The sequence below is a fragment of the Aricia agestis genome, chromosome 6 (genome assembly GCF_905147365.1).
Source record: "Aricia agestis chromosome 6, ilAriAges1.1, whole genome shotgun sequence".
NCBI lineage: Eukaryota > Metazoa > Arthropoda > Insecta > Lepidoptera > Lycaenidae > Aricia > Aricia agestis.
Window position 1 is genome coordinate 5,189,645 of NC_056411.1, and position 23,354 is coordinate 5,212,998.

General features: G+C 36.3%; 1 protein-coding gene across 1 annotated transcript in view; it reads left to right on the forward strand.

The window, feature by feature from the left end:
* The window catches only part of LOC121727921 (myb protein), a 525,795-nt gene that overhangs the window by 300,313 nt on the left and 202,128 nt on the right, over positions 1–23,354 (forward strand). The gene's annotated exons all lie outside the window — the stretch shown is intronic.

A 23,354-nucleotide genomic window follows, 5' to 3' on the forward strand; every position in this document is an offset into this window, starting at 1 on the left:
CGGGTGCCATCGCAATTCTCATACAAACGTAATACCAAGATCATTTCCCATACGAGAATATTTACCATATTCAAGTTATTATGCAGCTTAAGATACTCGTAGTAATGACCTAGGTTCCTATATAAAGATTCACTGCAAAATATTTACATACCAAAAATATGAACGATTACAATATTCACAATTTACATACTAAATTGTCATCGTTCATATTTTTTGGCATGTAAATATTTTGCAGTGAATCTTTGCACAGGAACCTAGTAAGGTCAGTTCACATTGCAACACAGATTCCAAAGTTTATTTGATACAAAAGAAGATAAAATTTTATTCACATACGTGCCACTCACTGTGTCGGGCTGCCTGTTCCAATTTTAAATGGTTTATGTGAACTGACCCTTATACGGAGAGTTTAGTCGAACCCTAACAGCCAATGGTTTACGCCAATATTATAGTTGGCGAACTACTGATCATTTTAGTGAAGTTCGGATTTGAAGTTGAACTAGTCTGGTTGTAATTCAGTGCAATCAGAATTTCAATGGAATCTCTAATAGACTGTATTAATAGAGTTCAAATATTGAATTTGTGTGATTTATAATCATAGAAATTGGTGCATTCATAAAAAATATTTGCAGAAATAAAACCTTTTTTACTTTTCATCATACATCATACTTTAAATGCTTTGTTTATTAGAGTACTTTAAAAAAGTTCATAAAATTTTTACCCCTGGGATAACATAGTAGAAACGGGTTGTTGAAATATATATATTAGTTAAAATAGTTGTATATTTTAACTGTTTCAATAAACCAGTGTATTTTTATAAGCCAGTGCTTTATAAACAAAACGTTTTAAGTTTTTTAATCATATATTAATATGATTAAAAAATTTATAAACGCAGACAGAGTCGCAAACACAAGTTAGTTAAAAATAAATGACAGGAACTGTGAAAAAATATTGAAAGCTCGAATTGATATGAAACAAAAGCTGCGATGATTCGTCGATAAACTTTTTTAACAAATAACAGGTGGAAGCGAACGGTTTGGGTTCTCAGTTGTGATTCAAGGTATTGTCGTTACAGTAGATATTAAATTATTAAACATTTTAATATTCTGCCGCTAGCATGAAAATGACGTAAAAACTCTACTGCTTGCAGCAATAGTCAGTTAGCTTAGTATTCAGAACATTAAAATTATTATAGCCAAATTAATATTACAGCCAGAAGTCCATAGAGAGGCCAAATAAAAATGACAGTTCAGCGACTTCTATAAATAATAATAAAATAATTAAATTTGATGCAAAATGCGTTGCAAACAACAACAATCTATTATCCGTGACCCACGTCTTTGTAAATATATTTATTCTAGTATAAAACAACCCTTAACATCCATTAACAATAATAATATCTATGGACGCTTCACACCACGTCAGTCTGGCACCGTGGTAAGTACCTGAAGGACTTGTGTTACAGGATACCAGACAACGGAAATATATTTAATACTTTTATACTATACATACATTTAAGATTTTTATTATATTGATACACATATTTAATACACATCTATGACCCAGGAACTTTTGAAAACTTTTTGTTCCGTCGGCGGGATTCGAACCCGCGACCCCTGGCTTGAGCTACCAACGCGCTCACCACTGAGCCACAGAGGTTGTCTTAACATTTATATAACTTCACATCCACATCCATTACATTAAATAATTCGTGAAAATCACAGCATCAATACATCAATTTAGTATCAAATGAAGGGTCATACACGGCACTAACACTGGAGCCACTAATGACGGAATTCACTAAGTGCCCCTCCATATTCATGGCGTGGCCTGCATTAGGTAATTGATAGTGATCCTGAGTGATCTATATCAAAAGGAATAGTCTCTGTGCTAGACTATTAAACATTTCATATCAGGTAGTGCTTGTAAAAGGTTTAGAGAGGTTTATGAATATGCGACACAGGGAATACGTAGATATAAGCTTAAGCTATCTTCCTGTAATATTGTAACGCCGAAAAACTTCGTATTAATGTTTTGAGCAGTACTTTGATTAGGTACACTCAATTTGGACTAAAAAACTCAGTTTTAAGTTCATACTAGAGTTATTAAAAAGATCTGGGATTTACTAGTCAAGCCAACCATCGAGCTTTGATCCTTACTTTATGACACATCATAACATAATATTTATTCTCGCAAAGCACTAAAAGTTAAACTTTTTTCATAAAAAGGCTGTGTAAAATAACCTTAAACCATAAAATAAATATACAAAATCGCTATGTGCGTTGTTATTGAACAATATTAATATTTATAGACTTAAAACGTAGGCAAATAACAGTGGTATATAAAATGAAAGTAAATGCAAATGCTGGAAATCCGGAATATTGAAATCTGGAGGCGTATCTGGGTCAAGCGTCACTGGAAGACATTTAGATTTTGCTAAAACATTTTGTATACTTTAAGCGCTAAGAGTTTAAAACGCCGTTAAATTCGAGAGGATATGCTTTTAAAATTTTTACATTAAAATGTTGTTTTTATTCTTGACAGTAGATACTTCCATAATAATTAACGTTATCTCTTTACGCCCAAACCTCAACCGATTTAGCTGAAAGGTATGAGGATGCTTTGCGTCCCGGGAAAGGACATAGGATACTTTGTTTTATCCCGGAACGGTTCCTACGCGATTAATTATTTTTATCGCAATTAAGTAGCGGGCGACATCTAGTTTTTAAATAATTTAAATCCAATATTAACGTGGCTTCGATAAAGTATCGATGCACTCTCGGCATAATAATATTACTAAGTTTTTTTTTTTTATAAAATAAGGGGGGCAAACGAGCAAACGGGTCACCTGATGGAAAGCAACTTCCGTCGCCCATGGACACTCGCAGCATCAGAAGAGCTGCATGTGCGTTGCCGGCCTTTTAAGTGGGAATAGGGTAATAGGGGAGGGTAGGGAAGGAAAGGGAATAGGGGAGGGTAGGAAAGGGAATAGGGTAGGGTAGGGGAACTCACTCACTCGGCGAAACACAGCGCAAGCGCTGTTTCACGCCGGTTTTCTGTGAGAACGTGGTATTTATCCGGTCGAGCCAACCCATTCGTGCCGAAGCATGGCTCTCCCACGTATATATTTATACAAGTTTTTTATTTATTTATTTATATCAGGTTACATAGGCCCATACAATATATTATACCTTTATGGCTAACACACATATAAATTATATGCACTTTAATAAATACAGTTTATCACGAGTTATCCGCTCCCCCGGAACCTTCCCCCGGAATAGATCGTATTCTCCTAAAATATCGAACGCACTGATTGATCAAAGTCTAATTATTGGTCGTTGGACGTTTGATATCAGAATACTATTTTTGCTATTATAATACGACTCGAATTGGATCGGAACTATATAAACTACTAGATGACGCCCGCATCTCCGTTGCACCGAAATTCGTTTATCGCGCGGAAACCGTACATTTTTCCGGGATAAAAAGTATCCTTTGCCGGGACTCAAAATATCTCCATGCCAAATTTCAGCAAAATCGGTAACAGACAGACACACTTTCGCATTTATAATATTAGTAAGTATAGAAGTATAGATTTGAATCAAAATACCAGAATCGCAGTACAGATATCGCTGAAACTGAGTTCGAATTCAGTACACAAATAGGTGTACTTCGTCCAAGTGCGTTCAGCATTTTTTGCGTAAATGACATCTATTATAGAACGTTCAACATCGCTACGGTAGAAAATATTTATTTGTACTTAAGAATAGACTAAAAGACAGATTGGCAAAGAAATTCTGTCAGTTTGTCTGTTAAATCTGTCAGTGTTTCTATTTTATGGCACTTCTACTGTATTCATGGTGAGTATACGTATACTGCTACCGAAACATTTAACTTGCGCAGATTTTGGGTTAAAGTTAACACTGGGTTAAATAGCATGTACTTCTCTTGTTGTTTGTATGTCAACGAGATAACATAGTATTTAACCCAGGGTTCACTTAATATTTCCTAGAATATGGGTTAAAGTTAATTTAACCTATATTCTCGCAAGTGAGCCTCGTAAACTAAGCTTTCATTTGAACTTTGAAGTACATAATAATATTTGAGAGCACCTGCACTCTATGAGCATAGTATAAATAATACACAGTAGATTAAACACTATTTAGCGCACGTAAGCAATATTAGCATGATTTTAGATTCATCTTGAAGTAATAAACAATGGAGCATTTTGTCACTGGTTCGTGAGATTTGGGTGAAAATAAAAACAGTAAATATAAAAAGTATTTTGTAATTTCATAGACATCAAACTTGGCTGAGAATTGAGATACGTTAATATAATGTAATAGTTGTACTGAAATGAGCAGAATTTTACTGTTATACTGAATTTGATTATATTGTGTAGCGAGTCAAGTTGAGTGCAGCCCGTCTGAAATCACGGAGCAAATATAATATCAAGATATATTTTGCTGACGGCAGTCAGACGTTCCTTGTATATTTCTCTTCTTGTTTATTATTCTTTATTCTTTCTTTATCTTTCTTTGATTGCTAGTTAGTGGAGTCAGATATAATACTTCTTCTACAGGTGGTAAAATAAGTCTATGGGTGGTAAACACGCCTAACCTAACGCCTCCGTGGTCCAGTGGTTAAGAGCGCGGCCCTTGACTCGGAGGTCGTGGGTTCGATTCCCGCGTTGGAAACATGTTATTTCCAAGTTTATTTAGGACAATGCAGGCTGATCACCTGATTGTCTAACAAGTAAGATGATCCATGCGTCGGATGGGCATGTAAAAAGTCGGTCCTGCGCCTGATCTCTCGCCGGTCGTGTCGGTCTTCCGTCCCACTGAGTAATGAGAGTAAAAGGAATAGATAGTGCTCTTGTGTACTCCGCACACACTTGGGCACTATAAAATTACTCCTGCGTAACTGGCCTGGTTTCATTGAAACAGGCCACTGTCCCCTAAACCGGTGTGAGGAGTTATTATCATTCTACAGGGTGTAACAAAACGTAGTGATAATACTTTAGGGTGTGTATGTGTAAACTTTTGTATGAGAAAATTCATAACGCTGGGGCGCTTGCCCATACAAATGGCAAAAAATTGCTATTTCAGCGCTGCTACTTTCACAGTAAACTCTATATATTATTATCGTCTGAACGCGCGTATTTCTAACAAGGCTGTCAGTCCTTCACGTATTGGATATGCCTTCGCGAGTAAAAATAACGAAAATTCACCGTTTTGTGAATATCGCTTTAAGAAAAATATGCATCTCTGTAGAATGTGCATCTTTGTGAATATCTCTTTAAGAAAAATATGCATTTTCTGTGTATTAAACTGTGATCCATACTAATATTATAAATGCGAAAGTGTGTTTGTCTGTCTATCTGTTACCTCTTCGCGCTCAAACTACTAAACCGATTTTGATGTTTTGTTTTACTTTGAGTCCCGGGAAAGGACATAGGATACTTTTTTATTCTGGAAAAATGTACGGTTTCCGCGCGATAAACAAGTTTTATGGAATTTTAAGTATAAACACTATAATCTTTTTAATGATAACTGAAATTCTTACTATCGAATTATGGCGAAAAAACAGGCCATTTAGCCGAATCTTTTTCGTTTTCGCTTCGTCATAGAATCGCCGATCAAAATGTATGGAATTGACATAAGACGAGTCGAACGTCAACGTCATATTAACGAACGCTTATGTCAATTCCATACATTTTCATCGGCGATTCTATAACGAAGCGAAAACGAAAAGATTTTGGCTCACCCCCCTGGCCAGCGAAAATAACTTACGGTCAGAGACAAAAAAGGAAAGTCACAAAGTTACAGACTTTAATTCCACAAAGTAAAACTATGCAGCTGTTGCTGGGGACAAAATGAAAGCAGTTTACTGTAAAAACTGAATATTTAATTTAAAAAGCAAATATTTTACATAGAGTCCTTTCAAACTTTAGAAGAGATTAACGCCTGGGTTTCAACATAAATTAAGACTAAAGCAGGCCATAAACGCAAGGCCAACGCAGGCAAATACCTGACAGGTTTGCCTGTGCAGTGGCGCCTGTCAGGCAAAGTTGAGGAAAAACCTGCACAGTTCTGTGACATACACGCTCCGGTTTACCTGAACAGTTGACCTGTTCAGGTAAACCTGTCAGGTTACACCCTTGCGTGTATGGCCTGCTTTAAGGCCGCTGCTTTTATGCTTTAAAGACTTTAAAAGACGTTATATAATTAATCTATAATATCTATAATCTTTCATCTCTAAGCATTAAAGGATCACTCTTTTGTTCGATTAAAGAAAAAGAGAAAATTGAAAACTATGAAGTTACAAAAAATTACATTAGTAAGAAAAAAAAAGTTTTTAGAAAATTAAAGAGATGGAAACTGTTCATTATTTTTAATGAAACGCCGCTATCAGAGAGATTATTTAGCATTCATTTATTTAAGATTTTGAATTAAAAACCAAACGTTCTAAATCAAAGTTTTTTTTAATTAAATCTATGTAACATATAATATCTTACTTACAGTCTTACAGTCGTTCTAAAAATATTTGTTGTACTCTAGAACAATTAACTATGTTCTATATTTGTTCAAATTCTTCGGCCATTATTGCTAGCACACAGAAATAATGTGGAAATCTCAAGGCGTTCCTTTGTTTTCCAAGGCGAGGAAGCCAATGAGCGGGTTTCTTTTCAAAAATAGACCCTCTAGCCATCAATTACTACTGCAGACACAAAACAATACTCGCCATTGTCTAAATTAAAAATTTTAATACTCTATTTGAGCATGCTCTTGAGATATAAATGTATTGTCTTTTGCTCCATTGTTTCATTTAATCAGTTAGCGTCTTCGATTTTCAAGTTTAATTTTAGATTGTGCGACTATTGTATAAGTACGTTTGGTTTGTGTTTCTTTTATTTATTTATTTTTTTATCCTTTATCCTATATCCTTGTATTTATGCTTTATCTTTAATCCTAGTATTTATGCATGCTTGTTATTAATTTAAAAGTGTGTCTTTAAGTCCGTCAGCTTGTCGGTATTATCTTCACACCTAAATCTTTAAATTGAATTGCCCGAAATTATGCGGAAAACAAATATTTTTGTTTTAAATAAGTGTATGAAACGCACTTTTAACATAGATTTTATTTTAAAATTCTCGTATATTCTTTTCGGCCGACGTTTCCAACTTTTTTAAAACGCAAAGGGGTTTCACAATGCATCTCCGCGTCATACGTGAGCACGGGAAGTCGCGCAGTCTCGCTAGATTTCGTTAATGACAATGCATTGTCATTTGTCATGTTTTGTACTGAATTGCATGTGAATATTGTGTGGTGTATATCCATACTAATATTATAAATGAGAAAGTGTGTCTGTCTGTCCGTCTATCCGTCTCTCTGTTACTTCTTATGTACTTACTTAGTTACGTTTACGTTACTTCTTCACGACCAAACCCAGAACTGATTTTGCTGATATTTGGCTTCGAGTCCCGGGAAAGGACATAGGATACTTTTATCCAGTAAAATGTACGGATCTCGCGCAAGAAACGAATTTTGGCGCAACATAGTTGCGCCACAGAATATAATATATTAGTAGTACCAAGTTGCGGTATCATCTTGTAAAAAAATATCGTGACAAGTGTCTATAGATAGGATCTTTAGCGATCCAATCTACATTATTGCTACAAAAAGTCGCCGTGCGCTAGGGCCTAGGGCCCAATCGAAACTTACAAATACATTTTGACTAGCGGGCCTGGTACCTCGGGCTCCCTGAGATCATATCAAAGGGTTTTTTTTTAATGATAATAAGGGGGCAAACGAGCAAACGGGTCACCTGATGGAAAGCAACTTCCGTCGCCCATGGACTTTTAAGGGGTAATAGGGGAGGGTAGGGAAGGGAAGGGAAGGGAATAGGGGAGGGTAGGGAAAGGAATAGGGTAGGGGATTGGGCCTCCGGTAAACTCACTCACTCGGCGAAACACGCTCGGTTTTCTGCGAGAACGTGGTATTTCTCCGGTCGAGCCGGCCCATTCGTGCCGAAGCATGGCGCTCCCACGCTCAACCACGTTTTCGTGGTTGGATACCTCTGTTGATCCTGGTGACATAGTCAGGCGATACAGCGGTGGGAATGTGTGGTGGACCAAAGCCCGATAAAAAAAATAGCGGGCCTGGTTTACTGCAGATATGACGCGTCCCTAAATACAGAAATATAATATCTATGGCTAAATATTTGTTCGATTGAGCTAAATACAAAGAGACATTATTATGGCGGCCGTTTCATAATTATTATCGCCATTTTCAGAGCAACCTAAATCTCTAAGCGTCAATTTTAGATAGAGATCGTGTATTAGTATGTTCTAGTTATGCATTGTTTCCAAAATGGTATGTACGAGTTTCAGTTTTGAATGAATGAATTGTAAGATAGGCAAAATAGGTTTCTTAATATGAGCAAGAGTAGAGTTGCTTTGTATGGTGTTATTAGTTTGTAATGTTCTAATGATAAAAAAAAGATACAGCCGAACGTATTACCTCCTCCTTTTTGGAAGTAGGTCAAAAATTACGTTTCCTTCTTCTTACCTTATGATATTTCCTTAACTCATCTCACTATCTCCCTTTATTGATTTAAATATCTTCATCTTATGAACCCCTTAGTTCCACTTTAGTTAAAGAGAGTCAAACAAGTACCCAAGAAAAAGTTGGGTACGGAACCGTAAAAATAACCTTTTCTGATTTGAAATTCTGAAAAATTGAATTTATTTTCTTTGAAGTTGAGTTTATTATGAAAAATATGAAACAATAATTTTCGTATACAGTACAGAATGCGAATGTTATTTTAAAAGATTAGATTTATATAAAAGAACCTACTTTAAAATGAAATGTTTCGGTTGAAAGGCTGTGATTACGTTTTCATATCCTCTTATTAGGCTAGTCCAAATCGCGAATTAGGTTAACAGAGCTTTTAGGATAATTTTACAGATTACTGATTTTTTTAATCTTGAATATTATTCCTTTAACATGAGATAACTTTATGATAACTACTTTTGTTAAAACTTAGTATTTTTAAGTTAAATATAAACGGGAAAATTGAAATGGTATTTTTGTTAAATTTTCAATTTTAACAGATATAAAAACTTTATTTAAACGTAACAGAACATCTAAATAAAATTTGCTTGTCTGTCTATAAATGTAACACCTCTCAAAGCCTTTAAATCGATTTCTTTTGAACTTATAAACATACTTTGAGTGCCAAGGAAAAGGACTCTATATTGCGACTAAGCAGTAAACACCTTTACGGTTCCCGCGCGATATAAGAAAGCTCAACGAAGCTGCATTCTACGTAATCCTATAGAATGCACTTTTAAAGATATCGGTTCATAGGCAGGCAGTCCTACGTTCGGTCGGGTTATGTCAAGCTTCCGACCAACTTACATGAATCAAATTCATTGATGATACTATCAGAGAAGTTAATTCCTAAGCAGCGCCATCTGCTTAATTTGGTGCATTATGCCAAAGCCATCAGACAGTTCGATCACAGCTGTATATATTTAATGTGCCATACACGCTACGGTCTACCGAAGAGGTTCACCTGTGAAGGTATGCCTGTGCAGGTAGACCGGAATGTGTGTGGGAATAGACCTGTACAGTTTTTTGGACCTGCGCAGGCGACCGGCGCAAAATCGAAAATCAATTCTTTCGACTGATGCCTACCACACATAGGTGCACAAGTGGACCTCACCGATAGACCGTAGCGTGTATACTGTATGGCAGCTATAACATTGATTTGACATAATTCGACCAATTGACGTAGGTCTAGGGGTGACTTTACGGACGTTATTTGTAGAGTCCACATCTTGAGGATGCTCCGGTGTTGGGGCGAAACGCGCGTTGAGTTTTTCAACTTGCATGGTGTGAGAGGTTTTGCATGAATTTGCTAGCATTGGTGCTTGTATGGTGGTGGTGTTTGCACTTTATTGCATGCGAGTGTACGCATAGGCAGTGTGGAAGAGGAGGGAGGTGCTGTAACGCATGCCTACGCGTATACGGTTTATTTCGCGGAATATTGCTAAAAATAAACTTTAACCTACTGGTGAGTTGCCAGTGACATAGAAAAAGTTTGTTTCGGATACCCAGGAAGAATGAAACTTATGTATTTTATCAAAGTATTGGGCAACCCCTTTGGTTTTAGCTAAGATTTTGGAACATTGTAACCTATTTAATCCCATAGAAAGGAGTTCCCAAGCTGAATCACTAACACAGTGCAAGCAGCGTACTATCAGAGAAGTTAATTCCTATGCAAATCGGGTACCTAAGTAGATTGGTTGCGTTACGTCGAACCCAGCTGACAGATCACAATTAACATTGAATTGACATATTCGACCAAATAACGTTGGTCTGTCAATTTCATAGGAATCAACTTCCTCGATGGTACAATTAAAAAGCTGCGATTCGGTTTGAGTAAAGCCCTTGATTGACTTTCGTAAACTTTTGAATCAGTAGTTTTCAGTTTTCGAAAAATTTATAAAATCGTTATTTTAAACCGAAAAGTTATGGATTTAGTAAATTTGAGCAACGGTATTATTACAACAGATATCCCATTTTTTATTTCGATTTTATATTTCACTTTTTTTCGATATTTTAAAGACCACCCTAAAATGGTTGCTCAAGGGACATTCAACACATTATGTGTAATTCAAAACTGAAGTATATTTACAGCACAAGATACACGTATTAATTGATTTGACAGACTTACCGTCCCGGCCCGGTGCACGGTGTTAAACTTTTTAAGTGTATCTATTCACTTTCATTTTTGATTGGTTAGCGTCAAAAAATTAACCAATTAACAACGATAGTGATAAGATAAACTCCTGTTAAAAACCTGAGAAATCGGGCATTGAAAATATGCATTAAATTCCGCGCCACTCACCCCAAGGGCCATGCCACACGTATCACAACCACGTGATCGGGCGTATATTTCGTATTGTAAATGAACTGGACTATTCACACGTACCACATTTTGCAGTCGTTATCGACCACTTGTGTGATACCGACCACATCGCAACCACAAGCGAATTAGTATCCGACCACATCGCAACCACAACGTTGCGACGATGCAATGACAGAGTGCGCACACCGCCCGCGCTCTTCCCTCCCTCCGTTTCATTGACTTTCGTACGTAACCACATCGCAACTACTGGCGACAACGCAACCACGTCGACATTTTGTCGGTACCACAACGCAACTACAAAAAGCTGCAGCGACACTATTCACACGTAACCACTGCTTGACGGCATTTTGTCGTTGCGACGTGTGGTTGTGGTATGTGTGGGTTGGCCCTAAGAGTATTCTGTCGATCAGCGCCTTATGCACATAATATAGTATATATAAATCTCGACATGCGCCGGTATTCCGCAACGATACGCAAACCCGTCGCCATCGCAATCAAGCCTGTATGCGATGCGGCCTCTAACGACTGCAAGGATGTACAGCCAATGGAGACGACAAGAAAATCGTGAATAGTTGCCTGAAATGGTCTATAGTTTTTAGTAAGTAAGTTTGAAGCGTCTGTGGCCTAGTGGGTAGACCTACTTACTCAAGTTCAATCTTAGGTGGATCTGAAAATCGTGTACATACGACTTTTAGATCTCAAATTCATTTTACGGACGTTAGTTCGCTGAAGGAAAAAATTGTATGGAATTTTTGATACGGGTATTGAAGAGCTAGTTCTAGGGGCTAGACTAGGTCTTTTTAAATAATCTTTTTCTAAGCAATGTCCTTGTATAATTAGAAGAGTCTTCACTCCGATAATATTGTATAATAATTAACTAGCTATTTGACCGAGCTTTGCTCGGTATTCGATGAAACACGAGTGAAATGGCATTTTCTAAAAATTATTCCTAGCTAGATCGATTTATCGCCCCCGTAACCCCTATATACTAAATTTCATGAAAATCGTTGGAGCCGATTCCGAGATTCCAAAAATATATACAAGAATTGCTCGTTAAAGATATAAGATTATTCTCAGTTGCCGGCTACTAATTCCTCAATTTATATAGACTCTTCTTATATTTTAATTATTTTTTGTTATGAAATGATAAACTAAGTCACATAATAAATTATGGTACAATTCAGAACTGTAATCGACGCTGAACCCTACAAGTCTCTTGTCGCTTCCATAGCTTATACATCTATGTGAGATGCAAATTGTCTTGCGCCGCTTGCGTTTAGTGCATAGTGCTCGTGTTGCAAACCCGGAAATGCATACACGGTCCATTTTCAGATAAAAGTAAATACCCTGCAGCTTTAATGTTTTGGAGAAACGGAAAGGGAAAACAATTTAATGGGTTACGGTAAGATAGAAGCTGTTGAAGTGTTTATGAAGAGGTGGTTTAAAAATCTTCTCTGTATAATCAAAAACTTGAAAAACATTAATGTGGTTTATTACATTAGAGCAGTGTTTTTCAACCTTTTTATGACGTGCCCCTCTGGGATGATTTTATTTTTTAAAATAAGGGGAGCAAACCTGCAAACGGGTCACCTGATGGAAAGCGTGCTCAGCGTCAAGCTGGACAGCCCCCGTCTGGGGCACTGGATCCATACACATGTGCATGTGCCCAGAGCGCCAGAAGGTGGCAAATACTTAAAGTAATTTATTTTTTTGTAATTATAATTACTAACATAGTCTTTTTAGGTTTATTGTTTACTTACAAAATATGGGTTAAAAAGCCTGAAATAAACGTATTTTATTTTATTTTTTTATTTATTTTTTAAAGCAACTATCGTCGCCTAAGGACACTCGCAACATTAAAAGAGCTGCAGATGCGTTGCCGGTCTTTTTGCGACCCTTTGTTTTATTATCATGCATATTGAATGTTCATGAATGTTTCCTTTCGTTAAAATTCTTCTACATAATATAATATCATTAACCTTTATAGTTTTTTTACTGAAATAGTTCTCTCAACCTCTGGCGACCAGAGCTTTGCAACCCTCAAGGGGGTAGCGACCCACAGCTTGAAAAACACTCCATTATTGGGTTCGAGGGTGGAAGTTTCAAGGACATTACCACGCCAGTCAATCGCAGTCACCTTATTAATGAATTTACCAAATTTTGTGGCTATTTCAGAATAGTTATGGTTTCTATATAAATAATACTACTTTTTTTATGAAATAAGGGGGCAAACGAGCAAACGGGTCACCTGATGGAAAGCAACTTCCGTCGCCCATGGACACTCGCAGCATCAGTAGAGCTGCCAGTGCGTTGCCGGCCTTTTAAGAGGGAATAGGGTAATAGGGGAGGGTAGGGAAGGAAAGGGAATAGGGGAGGGGAGGGAAGGGAATAGGGTAGGGGATTGGGCTTCCGGTAAACTCACTCACTCGACGAAACACACCGCAAGCGCTGTTTCACGCCGGTTTTCTGTGAGAACGTGGTATTTCTCCGGTTGAGCCGGCCCATTCGTGCCGAAGCATACACTTCCACGACACAAGACTAAAATTAGCCAAATCGGTTCAGCCGTTCTTGAGTTTTAGAGAGACTAACAAAATAAAAATTTATTTTTATGCATACAGATGACTAAAATTTTAAGCTGCAACCGCGCCTACTTGATACTTGAAATTCCCTACATCTTGCAAATTTCGTGTCCTGAGTTCAACATTTTTCGCCCATTCCTTATAGAATGGGCGGCAGTGTACAACAAGTTTTCATTAAAAAAAATGTACTATCGAATAAATAATTAACTCCTATTTCCTAGGCAGTTGACGGACCTGCCTAAGAGTCAACTTCGCTGAATATACATTGTATAATAATTCAAAAAATCATTCGTATTATAAAAAGAAAATTGTATCACAATTTTCACATCATCTTCATTCGAAATTTTTTGATATCTTTGTTTTTTTGTGGGTTCGGTTTGCAACCTGTGGGTCGTGACTCTCGTTGAGAAAATTATTTTAGTAAAAAAACAATAAAGACTAAAAATTATATTAAGTAGGAGAATCTTAACTAAAGAGTAAAATAAATATTATCATAAACATACATTGTATGATAAGAAAGTAAAGGGTAGGCGGAATAGTAGGTACATTACGCACCTAGGGCAGGAAAATAAGAAATGTCTCCTCCAACAAACATGTGATCTGAGGCTTTCTTATTTACTGCCCATGGTGCGTATACTATTTTTCTCATCGACAGAGGCGGAAAACGGCAACATCGGTAAGCGCAGCGGGAAGAAAGTTGACGTTTTCCGCCCGGAGGTGAGAAACATATTTTTCATACCAGGATATCATAAAAAGATTGACAAAAAGCTGGCTCAGGGCATGTAAACGACAGTGGCTACTGGTTTATAGTTATCGAATGTGAGCCAGTCAACTGGACTGCAAAACTGTATATTCATACAGTTTTCGGATAATTCTCGCAGTTGACGTTTCAAACAAAATCGTTTCTGCTTTCTACTTGCTATAAATTATTTATCATTTATGTTTCCAATAGATTGTTCCATGAAAATCTCCAAAAAGCAGGAACAAATAAACACGTAGATAAGTAAATTTTCACGAAAATTTAAATTAAAAAGGTTCATATCAATTAAATTATAAACAGCTAAAACTATAATAATATTAATAGACGATGCCCGCAACTCCGTTGCGCCAAAACTCGTCTATCGCACGGGAACCGTACATTTTTCCGGGATAAAAAGTATCATATGTCCTTTCCCGGGATTCTAAATATATACATACAAAATTTCAGCAAAATCGGTTCAGCGGTTTGGACGTGAAGAGGTAACAGACAGACAGACAGACACACTTTCGCATTTCTAATATTAGTATAGATGCAGGCTACACGAATTATATAGTCAACGTTTGGAACATTATCACATATCTCATACATTACTATCGGATCAGTTTATAGGCGCTAATATGAGATTGCGGTTACATGTCAGTCTGACATTTGTTCAGTCCATTGACACACAGACTGACGGAAGAATGATCGTGTAACCGTACTCTAACAGTGGGGTCGGTATGTACAGGTATAGCAAAACAAAGTTTTTAGGGTGTGTATGAGTCCCCTCCCGTTCATTGTGAAAGATACTTTGTTGCGCTGAAAGAGTAACTTACTTTTTAACTTAACTTTTGTATGGGAAATTAATTCATGATTTTGGGGTGCTTGCCCATACAAATTACCAAAAAAATAGGAGGGATAATAGAACACATTTTTTAGCCTTTTTGGCCTTTTATTTTTAGCCTTTTATTAGCAATAGGACACATAACTAAACTTTTAAGTATTATCACTCTATTTTGTTACTATTTTGGCTGTACGACAGCTATATTAAATGTATCTCTTAGTTTAATATGCCTACTGGGCATATTAAGCTAAGAGATACATATTATTCTATCAATAGCTGGTTAATAGTCACTGAAGCTCCGAATATAACATTCCGGGCCACCGCTCTAACTAAACTCTCGGCAAAGCTAACATTAATTTCCTTGCAGTTGGAAACAATTTGCTCCATGGCAAATAACCTACACAAACATTTGCTAGCAATCATATATGGAGGCGAGTTTGTCTTTTTACCCAGCCCGTTGGAAAAGAGTATTGACCCATTTCAAAAGTTAGCGCAAAAATTTTTAGCTTGATGAGTTATGCCCATTTCACATTTGCACAGGTTTGCCCAGTTTCAGACAATCTGTTCAGTTGTTTGGGCGTGAAGAGGTAACAGAAAGACAGGCAGACACACTTTCTCATTTATAATAATAATATGGATAGTGATTTCTTATGTTTGTTATCATCACGTCATATTTTAAGTCTCTTTGCAACGGATCGAAACGATCTTATAATGGAGAATAAATTAAATAAGAGAAATAACGAATATTACATTCGGCTACCCTTACGATGACCTCGCATTATTTGGGATTTTATAAGCATCTCCGGCGCACGGTTTGACGAATTATTAAGATGAATGGCCGAGCCCGCTATCCATCACCCGCCCTTTTAGTGTCAAGCGCCAAAAATGATACATTACGGTGTAAGAAACAGGTAATAAATACGTACATACGAGGTTTTTGTGTTGTTATGAAATTAAGTAATCGAAGTCCTTTTTTTTCGCCATGAAATGCCTTTTTAATACGATTTTATAAGCTTGTGCTGTATGTATGTAACGGTATCTTTGAGCACGATATTTACCTCTCCAGTAGTCCAGTTAGCATACGTATTACGAGCCAATGACAATGGAATAATTGATTTAAACTTAAAAAAAAGGCAAAAAAATTAATTCGGATAATTATTAACTATAATAAAAGATGAAATAAATAAAACGTGTGTTTTTAGTGTTTTTAAACTATTATTATTTTTTCCAAGAAATGCCATTTTTGACTCCGCGGGGAATTTACGATTCCCTTATCGTATAAGTATTTTACGGTTTATAAAAGCACACTTAATTTTATGCCTTAGATCTTTAAAACTGTACAATAGATTTAGATGAAGCTTTCATGAAGCTTATAAATAAATCAAAAATAAAATGTTGATCAGTCAGCGTGAAGGGGTGAATAACTAAACTAACAGATAGACAGACATACAAAATTATAGTTTCAAGTCTTAACTGTAGAACCTTACAAACTTGAACCGTACGTTTAAGTTAAGTCGCTAGTTAGTCCCAGTTAAACTTGGAGTATTTGTTAAAGTCAAATATACATGACCTAGTCGGAATAACGATAACAACAAACTGTGCTCGTACCTATTCCGAAAGTGACTCCATAATATCAATAAAATAGCTATTAATAATATTATAAACTCGCGGCCCGCCCCGGCTTCGCACAGGTGGACATTGATTTTTATCTTTTTTCTCTCATTAAATAATTATAGGTTATTTAATGAGAGAAAAAAGATGTATATAGTTCCCTTTTTTCTCTCATTAAATAACTATAGGCTATAGCCTATGTTCAGCAGAAATAGTGTAGATTTAAAAATGTGCATTAATTATACTTCCATCGGCATCGTGGGTATCGCAGACACAATAGATCTTCAATAATTGTTATGCTGGCAGCCGGCTGCCGCTATTGGAGATTTATAGTTATAGAAATTAATTATAATAGCAATCAAAAATAATAGTTATTCGAAACGTAATGAATTAATGAAGCAATATAATATTATCCCATCAATGAAGCGGCTGTCGCATAACTATTATATTATAAATCTATTGTGTCTGCGATTCCCATGATCGAGGTAATAATAATTAAAATTTACGTGGACTCTCCGGGCCAGCACACCCGCGCGGCGCGCCTTGACGACGCCCAATTCGCAACGTGCAGCAGAAATCGTAATATTTTAATTTCGCCATAACATTAAAACCAAACGTCCAATTTTAATCATTCAAAGACCAAATATTATCTACATTAACTGTACTTAGTAATGAAATAATTTATTTTGTTAAGAATTAATGCCATGAGTAAAATAAAGGCATTTAAATGTAGTCCAAAAACATTTCAAGATTTTTTAATAAAAAAATGGTTATTGTGCCTCACTCAACATAGATAGGTATAGTGTGTCGCGGACTTTTTTGTAGATATTTAAAAGATCTACAATTACTTCGAACATTTTATGATTCTATCTTTTATAGTTTAGGCAGCGTACGCGAAAAAAGTAACATTTCTGGTTGATTTTTTACACCTTGCGTCCGAAAATCCCAAATATCTTACGGAACCCTATTTTTTTCCAAAATAAAATTTAGCCTATGTTCAGCAGAATTAATGTAGGATTCCAATGGTAAAAGAATCTTTCAAATAGGTCCAGTAGTTTCGGAGCCTATTCAAGACAAACAAACAAACAATCAAATCTTTCCTCTTTATAATAGTAGTGTAGCTGTCCCGGTGAACTTCGTGTCACTTTAAAACCTTCCCTGGACTTCTACGAATATTTTAAGACTAAAATTAGCCCAACCCGTTCAGCCGTTTTCGAGTTTTAGCGTTAGTAACATAATTGAAAATCCATTTTATATATTTGACTTTTAAGTATTATCACAAATCTTTTGTATGGGAGTATTAAGAAAAGTGTTGTTTTAGACTTTTTCAGGAAATTTTAAATTTTTTTTTTAAATTTTTCTCTCCGTAAGAACCATCCTCGTACTTCAAGGAATATTTAAAAAAAAGAATTAGCGAAATCAGTCTAACCGTTCTCGAGTTTTGCGCTTAGCAACACATTCAGCGACTCATTTTTAAGGTTCCGTAGCCAAATGGCAAAAAACGGAACCCTTATAGATTCGTCATGTCTGTCTGTCTGTCCGTCCGTATGTCACAGCCACTTTTCTCCGAAACTATAAGAGCTATACTATTGAAACTTGGTAAAAAGATGTAGTCTGTGAACCGCATTATGATTTTGATACAAAGGTACAACTGAAACAAAAAAAAATTCATCTAACCTATGCGTGTGGGATATCTATAGATAGGTCTTTAAAAATCATATTGAGGTTTCTAAGATCATTTTTTACTAACCTGAATAGTTTGCGAGAGAGACTCTTCCAAAGTGGTAAAAAGTGTGTCCCCCCCCCTCTAACTTCTAAAGTATGTATATTCATAATAATTCAAAAAAAATATATATGATGTACATAACTATAAAAACTACCAACGAAAATTGGTTTGAACGAGATCTAGCAAGTAGTTTTTTTTTATACGTCATAAATGGTAAACCCTAGTTTAACTTTTATTAAATCAACTGAAATAATATAATTAAAAAAACCCCCGCCAAATAACTTTAAAAGGTAATGAAATAATATATTTTACTGACTTTAAGTTTAAATAATTCCTAAGTGTAAAGTGATATTTTAGTCCATAATTGTTGTCAAGGTATGTCGGGGGACAATTTAATTTTATTTTACGCTTTTTAAACTTGTGTTGGTTATATTGCAGAATAATTCCTATCAACAGGATCATATTATATCATAATGAATACCATCTAGGAATGTCCTTTGGGATGAGGCCGTCAATATGAGTCCAAACATGAAACCTCCACTTTGGGTTCATATGGAGCTCGGTCCCTATAGAATACAGGTGATGCTGCAGCAGCAGCATGCAAAAATTTATTTGTTATCTACGTCTTACTAGTTGTCGCAATTAAAATGAGCCCAAACTCGAAACCATTGCTCTAAGTTGGTGAGGAGTTGGGTATCCTATTGATTACCAGGTGATGCTGCAGCACCAGGTCAACTTTCCATTAATGTGTAAATATTCATAAATGTCACAAACAAGAATGCAATAAAGCCCACCAAACGACTGCAAGTTGCTAAATGGCCCTTCACGAACCAGATGAACCGCGATTTTTCAGCACGGAGCAGGCTGATGATGATGAACTATAGCTAAGAACACTCTCAATTAAGTCACCTTTCAAACAAAAAAAACTAGATCAAAATCGGCCCACCCGTTTGGGTGCTACGATGCCACAGACAGACAGACAGACAGACAGACAGACAGACAGACAGACAGACAGACAGATAGACAGATAGACAGACAGACAGACAGACAGACAGACAGACCGACAGACAGACACGTCAAACTTATAACACCCCTCTTTTTTGTCGGGGGTTAATAAATCAAAAACCTTTTAATTTCATAGAAATAAACCTTATTGCTGCTGCGGAACCCTTAATGGGCGAGTCCAACTCGCACTTGGCCGGTTTTATTATATTATAAATAAATGTGAAAGTGTCTATGTATCTGTCATAACTCATAACTATTATACGCTCATATCCATACTACTCCATACCTCCATACTTCCATACTAATATTATAAATGCCAATGTGTGTCTGTCTGTCTGTCTGTCTATTACCTCTTCACGCTCAAACCAGTGAACCGATTTTGCTGAAATTTGGTATGCAGATACTTTGAATCCCGAGAAAGGACATAGGATACGTTTTTATTCCGGAAAAGTGTACGGTTCCCGCGCGATAAACGAATTTTGGCGCAACGGAGTTGCGGGCGTCATCTAGTAATTGTTATAAATGTGAAAGTGTGTTTGTCTATCTTTGCCGTTTGGTATGGAGATACTTTGAGTTCCGGGAAAGGTCATAGGATACGTTTTATTCTAGAAAAAAAAATGCGAAACGAATTTTTGTGCAATGGATTTTACCGTTATTTAATTAATATTTCTTCAGTCTTCTACTAATTATTATGGGAACAAACGCAAACTACGCAAGGTTGCAAACACCAAAGTACTATGCCTGTTCATCAATATTTTGTGGGCGACCGTTTTCGACCAAGTGCAACTTGAAAATCCCTTGGGGTGTTTATCAAATATCTATTGACTTGACAATCTTTCTCTTTAAACTATATATACCAAGTGTTATACAATAGGCAATCAAGCGCTTGGATCGTTCAGATTTATTTTTCCGCTACAGCACCTTTATGTCAACGTTATAAGGGTCACTAAAGGAGGTAAGGTTTATAGGATTGATGGCATATTCGACGTTGGCTCGATGCCCAGCGGAGGACTTGACGGTTGACGGATGACTATGGATTCTGCGAACTAATCTATCTAAGTGCCCTAACCTTTGGGACTTATGCTTCCCTCTCACAAAACTCCCTCCGTTTAATAAAACTTACATTTTATTAGTTGAAGTGTTTACGGTATACTGAATATTTTACGGTACATATTCAAATATTTACTTTTCATTTAATGTTATGTTGGAATTTGTGAATTTATTTTTATGGGGTAAATAGCAGGACAGGAAAATGTTAATTTACTTATTACAAATATTTTACCAAAAACAGAATATTATTCGGTTATGTTGTAATGACGCTATCAATTATACGCAAACAACAATAATATTCTAGAAACCATTTATTTACACCAACCAGAATTTAATGAAAAGTTTGACAGATAAATGATAATGTATGCGGCATCTGTCAAAATCTTCATTTACAGTCTGTCAAGAAAGTGAAGAAATTAAAAAGTGGCAACATCGTAGTGTCATCCCTTTTTTCTTAGATTGATTTGAAAGGGATGACACTACGATGCTGTCACTTTTTAATTTCTTTATTTTTTTGACAGACTATAATTATAACAGTTAGGTACTTAATATTTGTCTCTGAGTGCGGCATAAAGGTGCCGGTTGGCAGTGGACGACATGAAGCAACCGCAGACGACATGTCGTCGCGACACTACTGGTTTCTATGTAAGTATTTGTATGAAACTAGAGGTCGCCCAATGGTCGAAATTCGACCTTACTTGCAACGACATTAGGACTAATAAGTACCTATATTTTGTAAAAAAATATTGACTTTATTTTAGTTTTTTTCAATTCTTGTCTTTGGGACTCAGCAGCTGATCTCAGACTGGCCATTTAAGCATTGTCTAATAGCATCTCAAATTAAATAAAAAAAACAATAATCCATTTTCAATTTGTCAACTTGTTGTCAACAGACTTCAACCATAAATAAAAGAGTATAATTCGTATGTATAGGCTTGTCACTCAAAAATCTGTCATCTTTTTTAGTAGTGGTGTCGTAGTGTGTGTAACGTTTTATTTGTTAAAAATATATATGATAAAAGCATAATTTTAAAATAATATTGGCTCGATGCACTCCTTCTCTCTATAAACTATAACTGTGCGAAATTTCATGCACCTACGTTTCCCCATTTTTCGTAAAAAGGGTTACAAAGTTTTTCTCTCACGTATTAATATTATATAGATACCCTGCGCAGCTAGCGACACTAAGCTAGCGACACATTCATAGAAATACATAGAAATGACGTGTCGCGACGACACGTCGTCTGCTGCAATTTCAGGTAGCCGGCTTCCAACTTGTACCTTAAGACTTTTTTCAGCATTTTTATGGCCCCTCTCCCGTAACTGAGATAGCATATTAATTATTCCCTCGATCGTGGATTCGTGGAAATCTATTGTTATCGCGGTAGAATGTGACCGTTTGGACCGCTTGGGATTTGAAGCATTAATGTAATTTATACGTGGGAGAGCCATGCTTCGGCACTAATGGGCCGGCTCGACCGGAAAAATTCCACGTTCTCACAGAAAACCGGCGTAAAACAGCGCTTGCGCTGTGTTTCGCCGAGTGAGTGAGTTTACCGGAGGCCCATTTCCCTTCCCTATCCTCCCCTTTTCCTTTCCCTTCCCATCCCTACCCTCCCCTATTACCCTATTCCCTCTTAAAAGGCCGGCAACGCACCTGCAGCTCTTCTGATGCTGCGAGTGTCCATGGGCGACGGAAGCTGCTTTCCATCACGTGACCCGTTTGCTCGTTTGCCCCCTTATTTCATAAAAAAAATGTAATTTTTTTATGAGTAAAACTTTTAAAATATGCAACCTTCAAAAATGTTTCATTCCCCTCTGTGCCTCTACCATGATTTATTAACGCCCATTTCTCTTTCACTTCAATCTCAAGGCAATAACATTATTATCCGGCGAAAGTAATTCGAGATTGATCTTTGATATCAAATACACGCAATCAGAGTTATACCTTCCAAAGGGCACGAGGAAAAATGGCCGATCCTTTAAGGGATTTACCTGATGGGAGCACGTCGCTTAAGTAATGAAGGGATTTGAAGTAAAAACTTACCTTTGATAGTGGAAACATTTTAGAAAATTACTCGCATCAGTTGAGCTTTAAAGATATTCCTGTTAAGGATATGTACATTGTACAATTCTACAATAATGTTTTTGAAATTTGAATTACCCTGCCATATTGTAATGTGTCCCTTGGGAGACGGCTACTTAGCAACAATGTCAAAGTTTCCCACTATTTGTAACCAAATTTTAAATTACTAGATGTAGAAGTATTCGGAACCAAATTTTAAATTATAGATGTATATAGTCTCACAAGAAAGTGAAGAAATTAAAAGTGGCAACATTGTAGTGTCATCCCTTTTTTCTTAGATTGATTTGAAAGGGATGACACTACGATGTTGCCACTTTTTAATTTCTTCACTTTCTTGACAGACTATAGAAGTATTTGTAACCAAATTTTAATACACTAAATTCGTCCGCTAGACGTTTGTGGCTCGGAAGCCGTACAATTTTTCGCAACAAAAACTATCCTTAGTATGTGCTAAGACCGTCTATCAAATTATCTCCATACCGAATTTCATTTAAATCGTTTTAGCCGGGTAAGCGTGATTAACAGACTAACACACTTTCGTAATTATATTTTAGTAAGGATTGCTGTTTATATAATAAATGATGATTTATTTCATAACTAAATAAATGCGAACAAATTCTTCATGATAATATTATTATTAAAAAGATTTAGCAACTCCACTCAATTCTAATTACTTAAAGTCACCAGCCGAAACAAGCATCTTATTTTATTTTATTGAGGTAACAACAACCTTATACTTAGTTTAAAATATATAAATAACAATGTATACATAACTA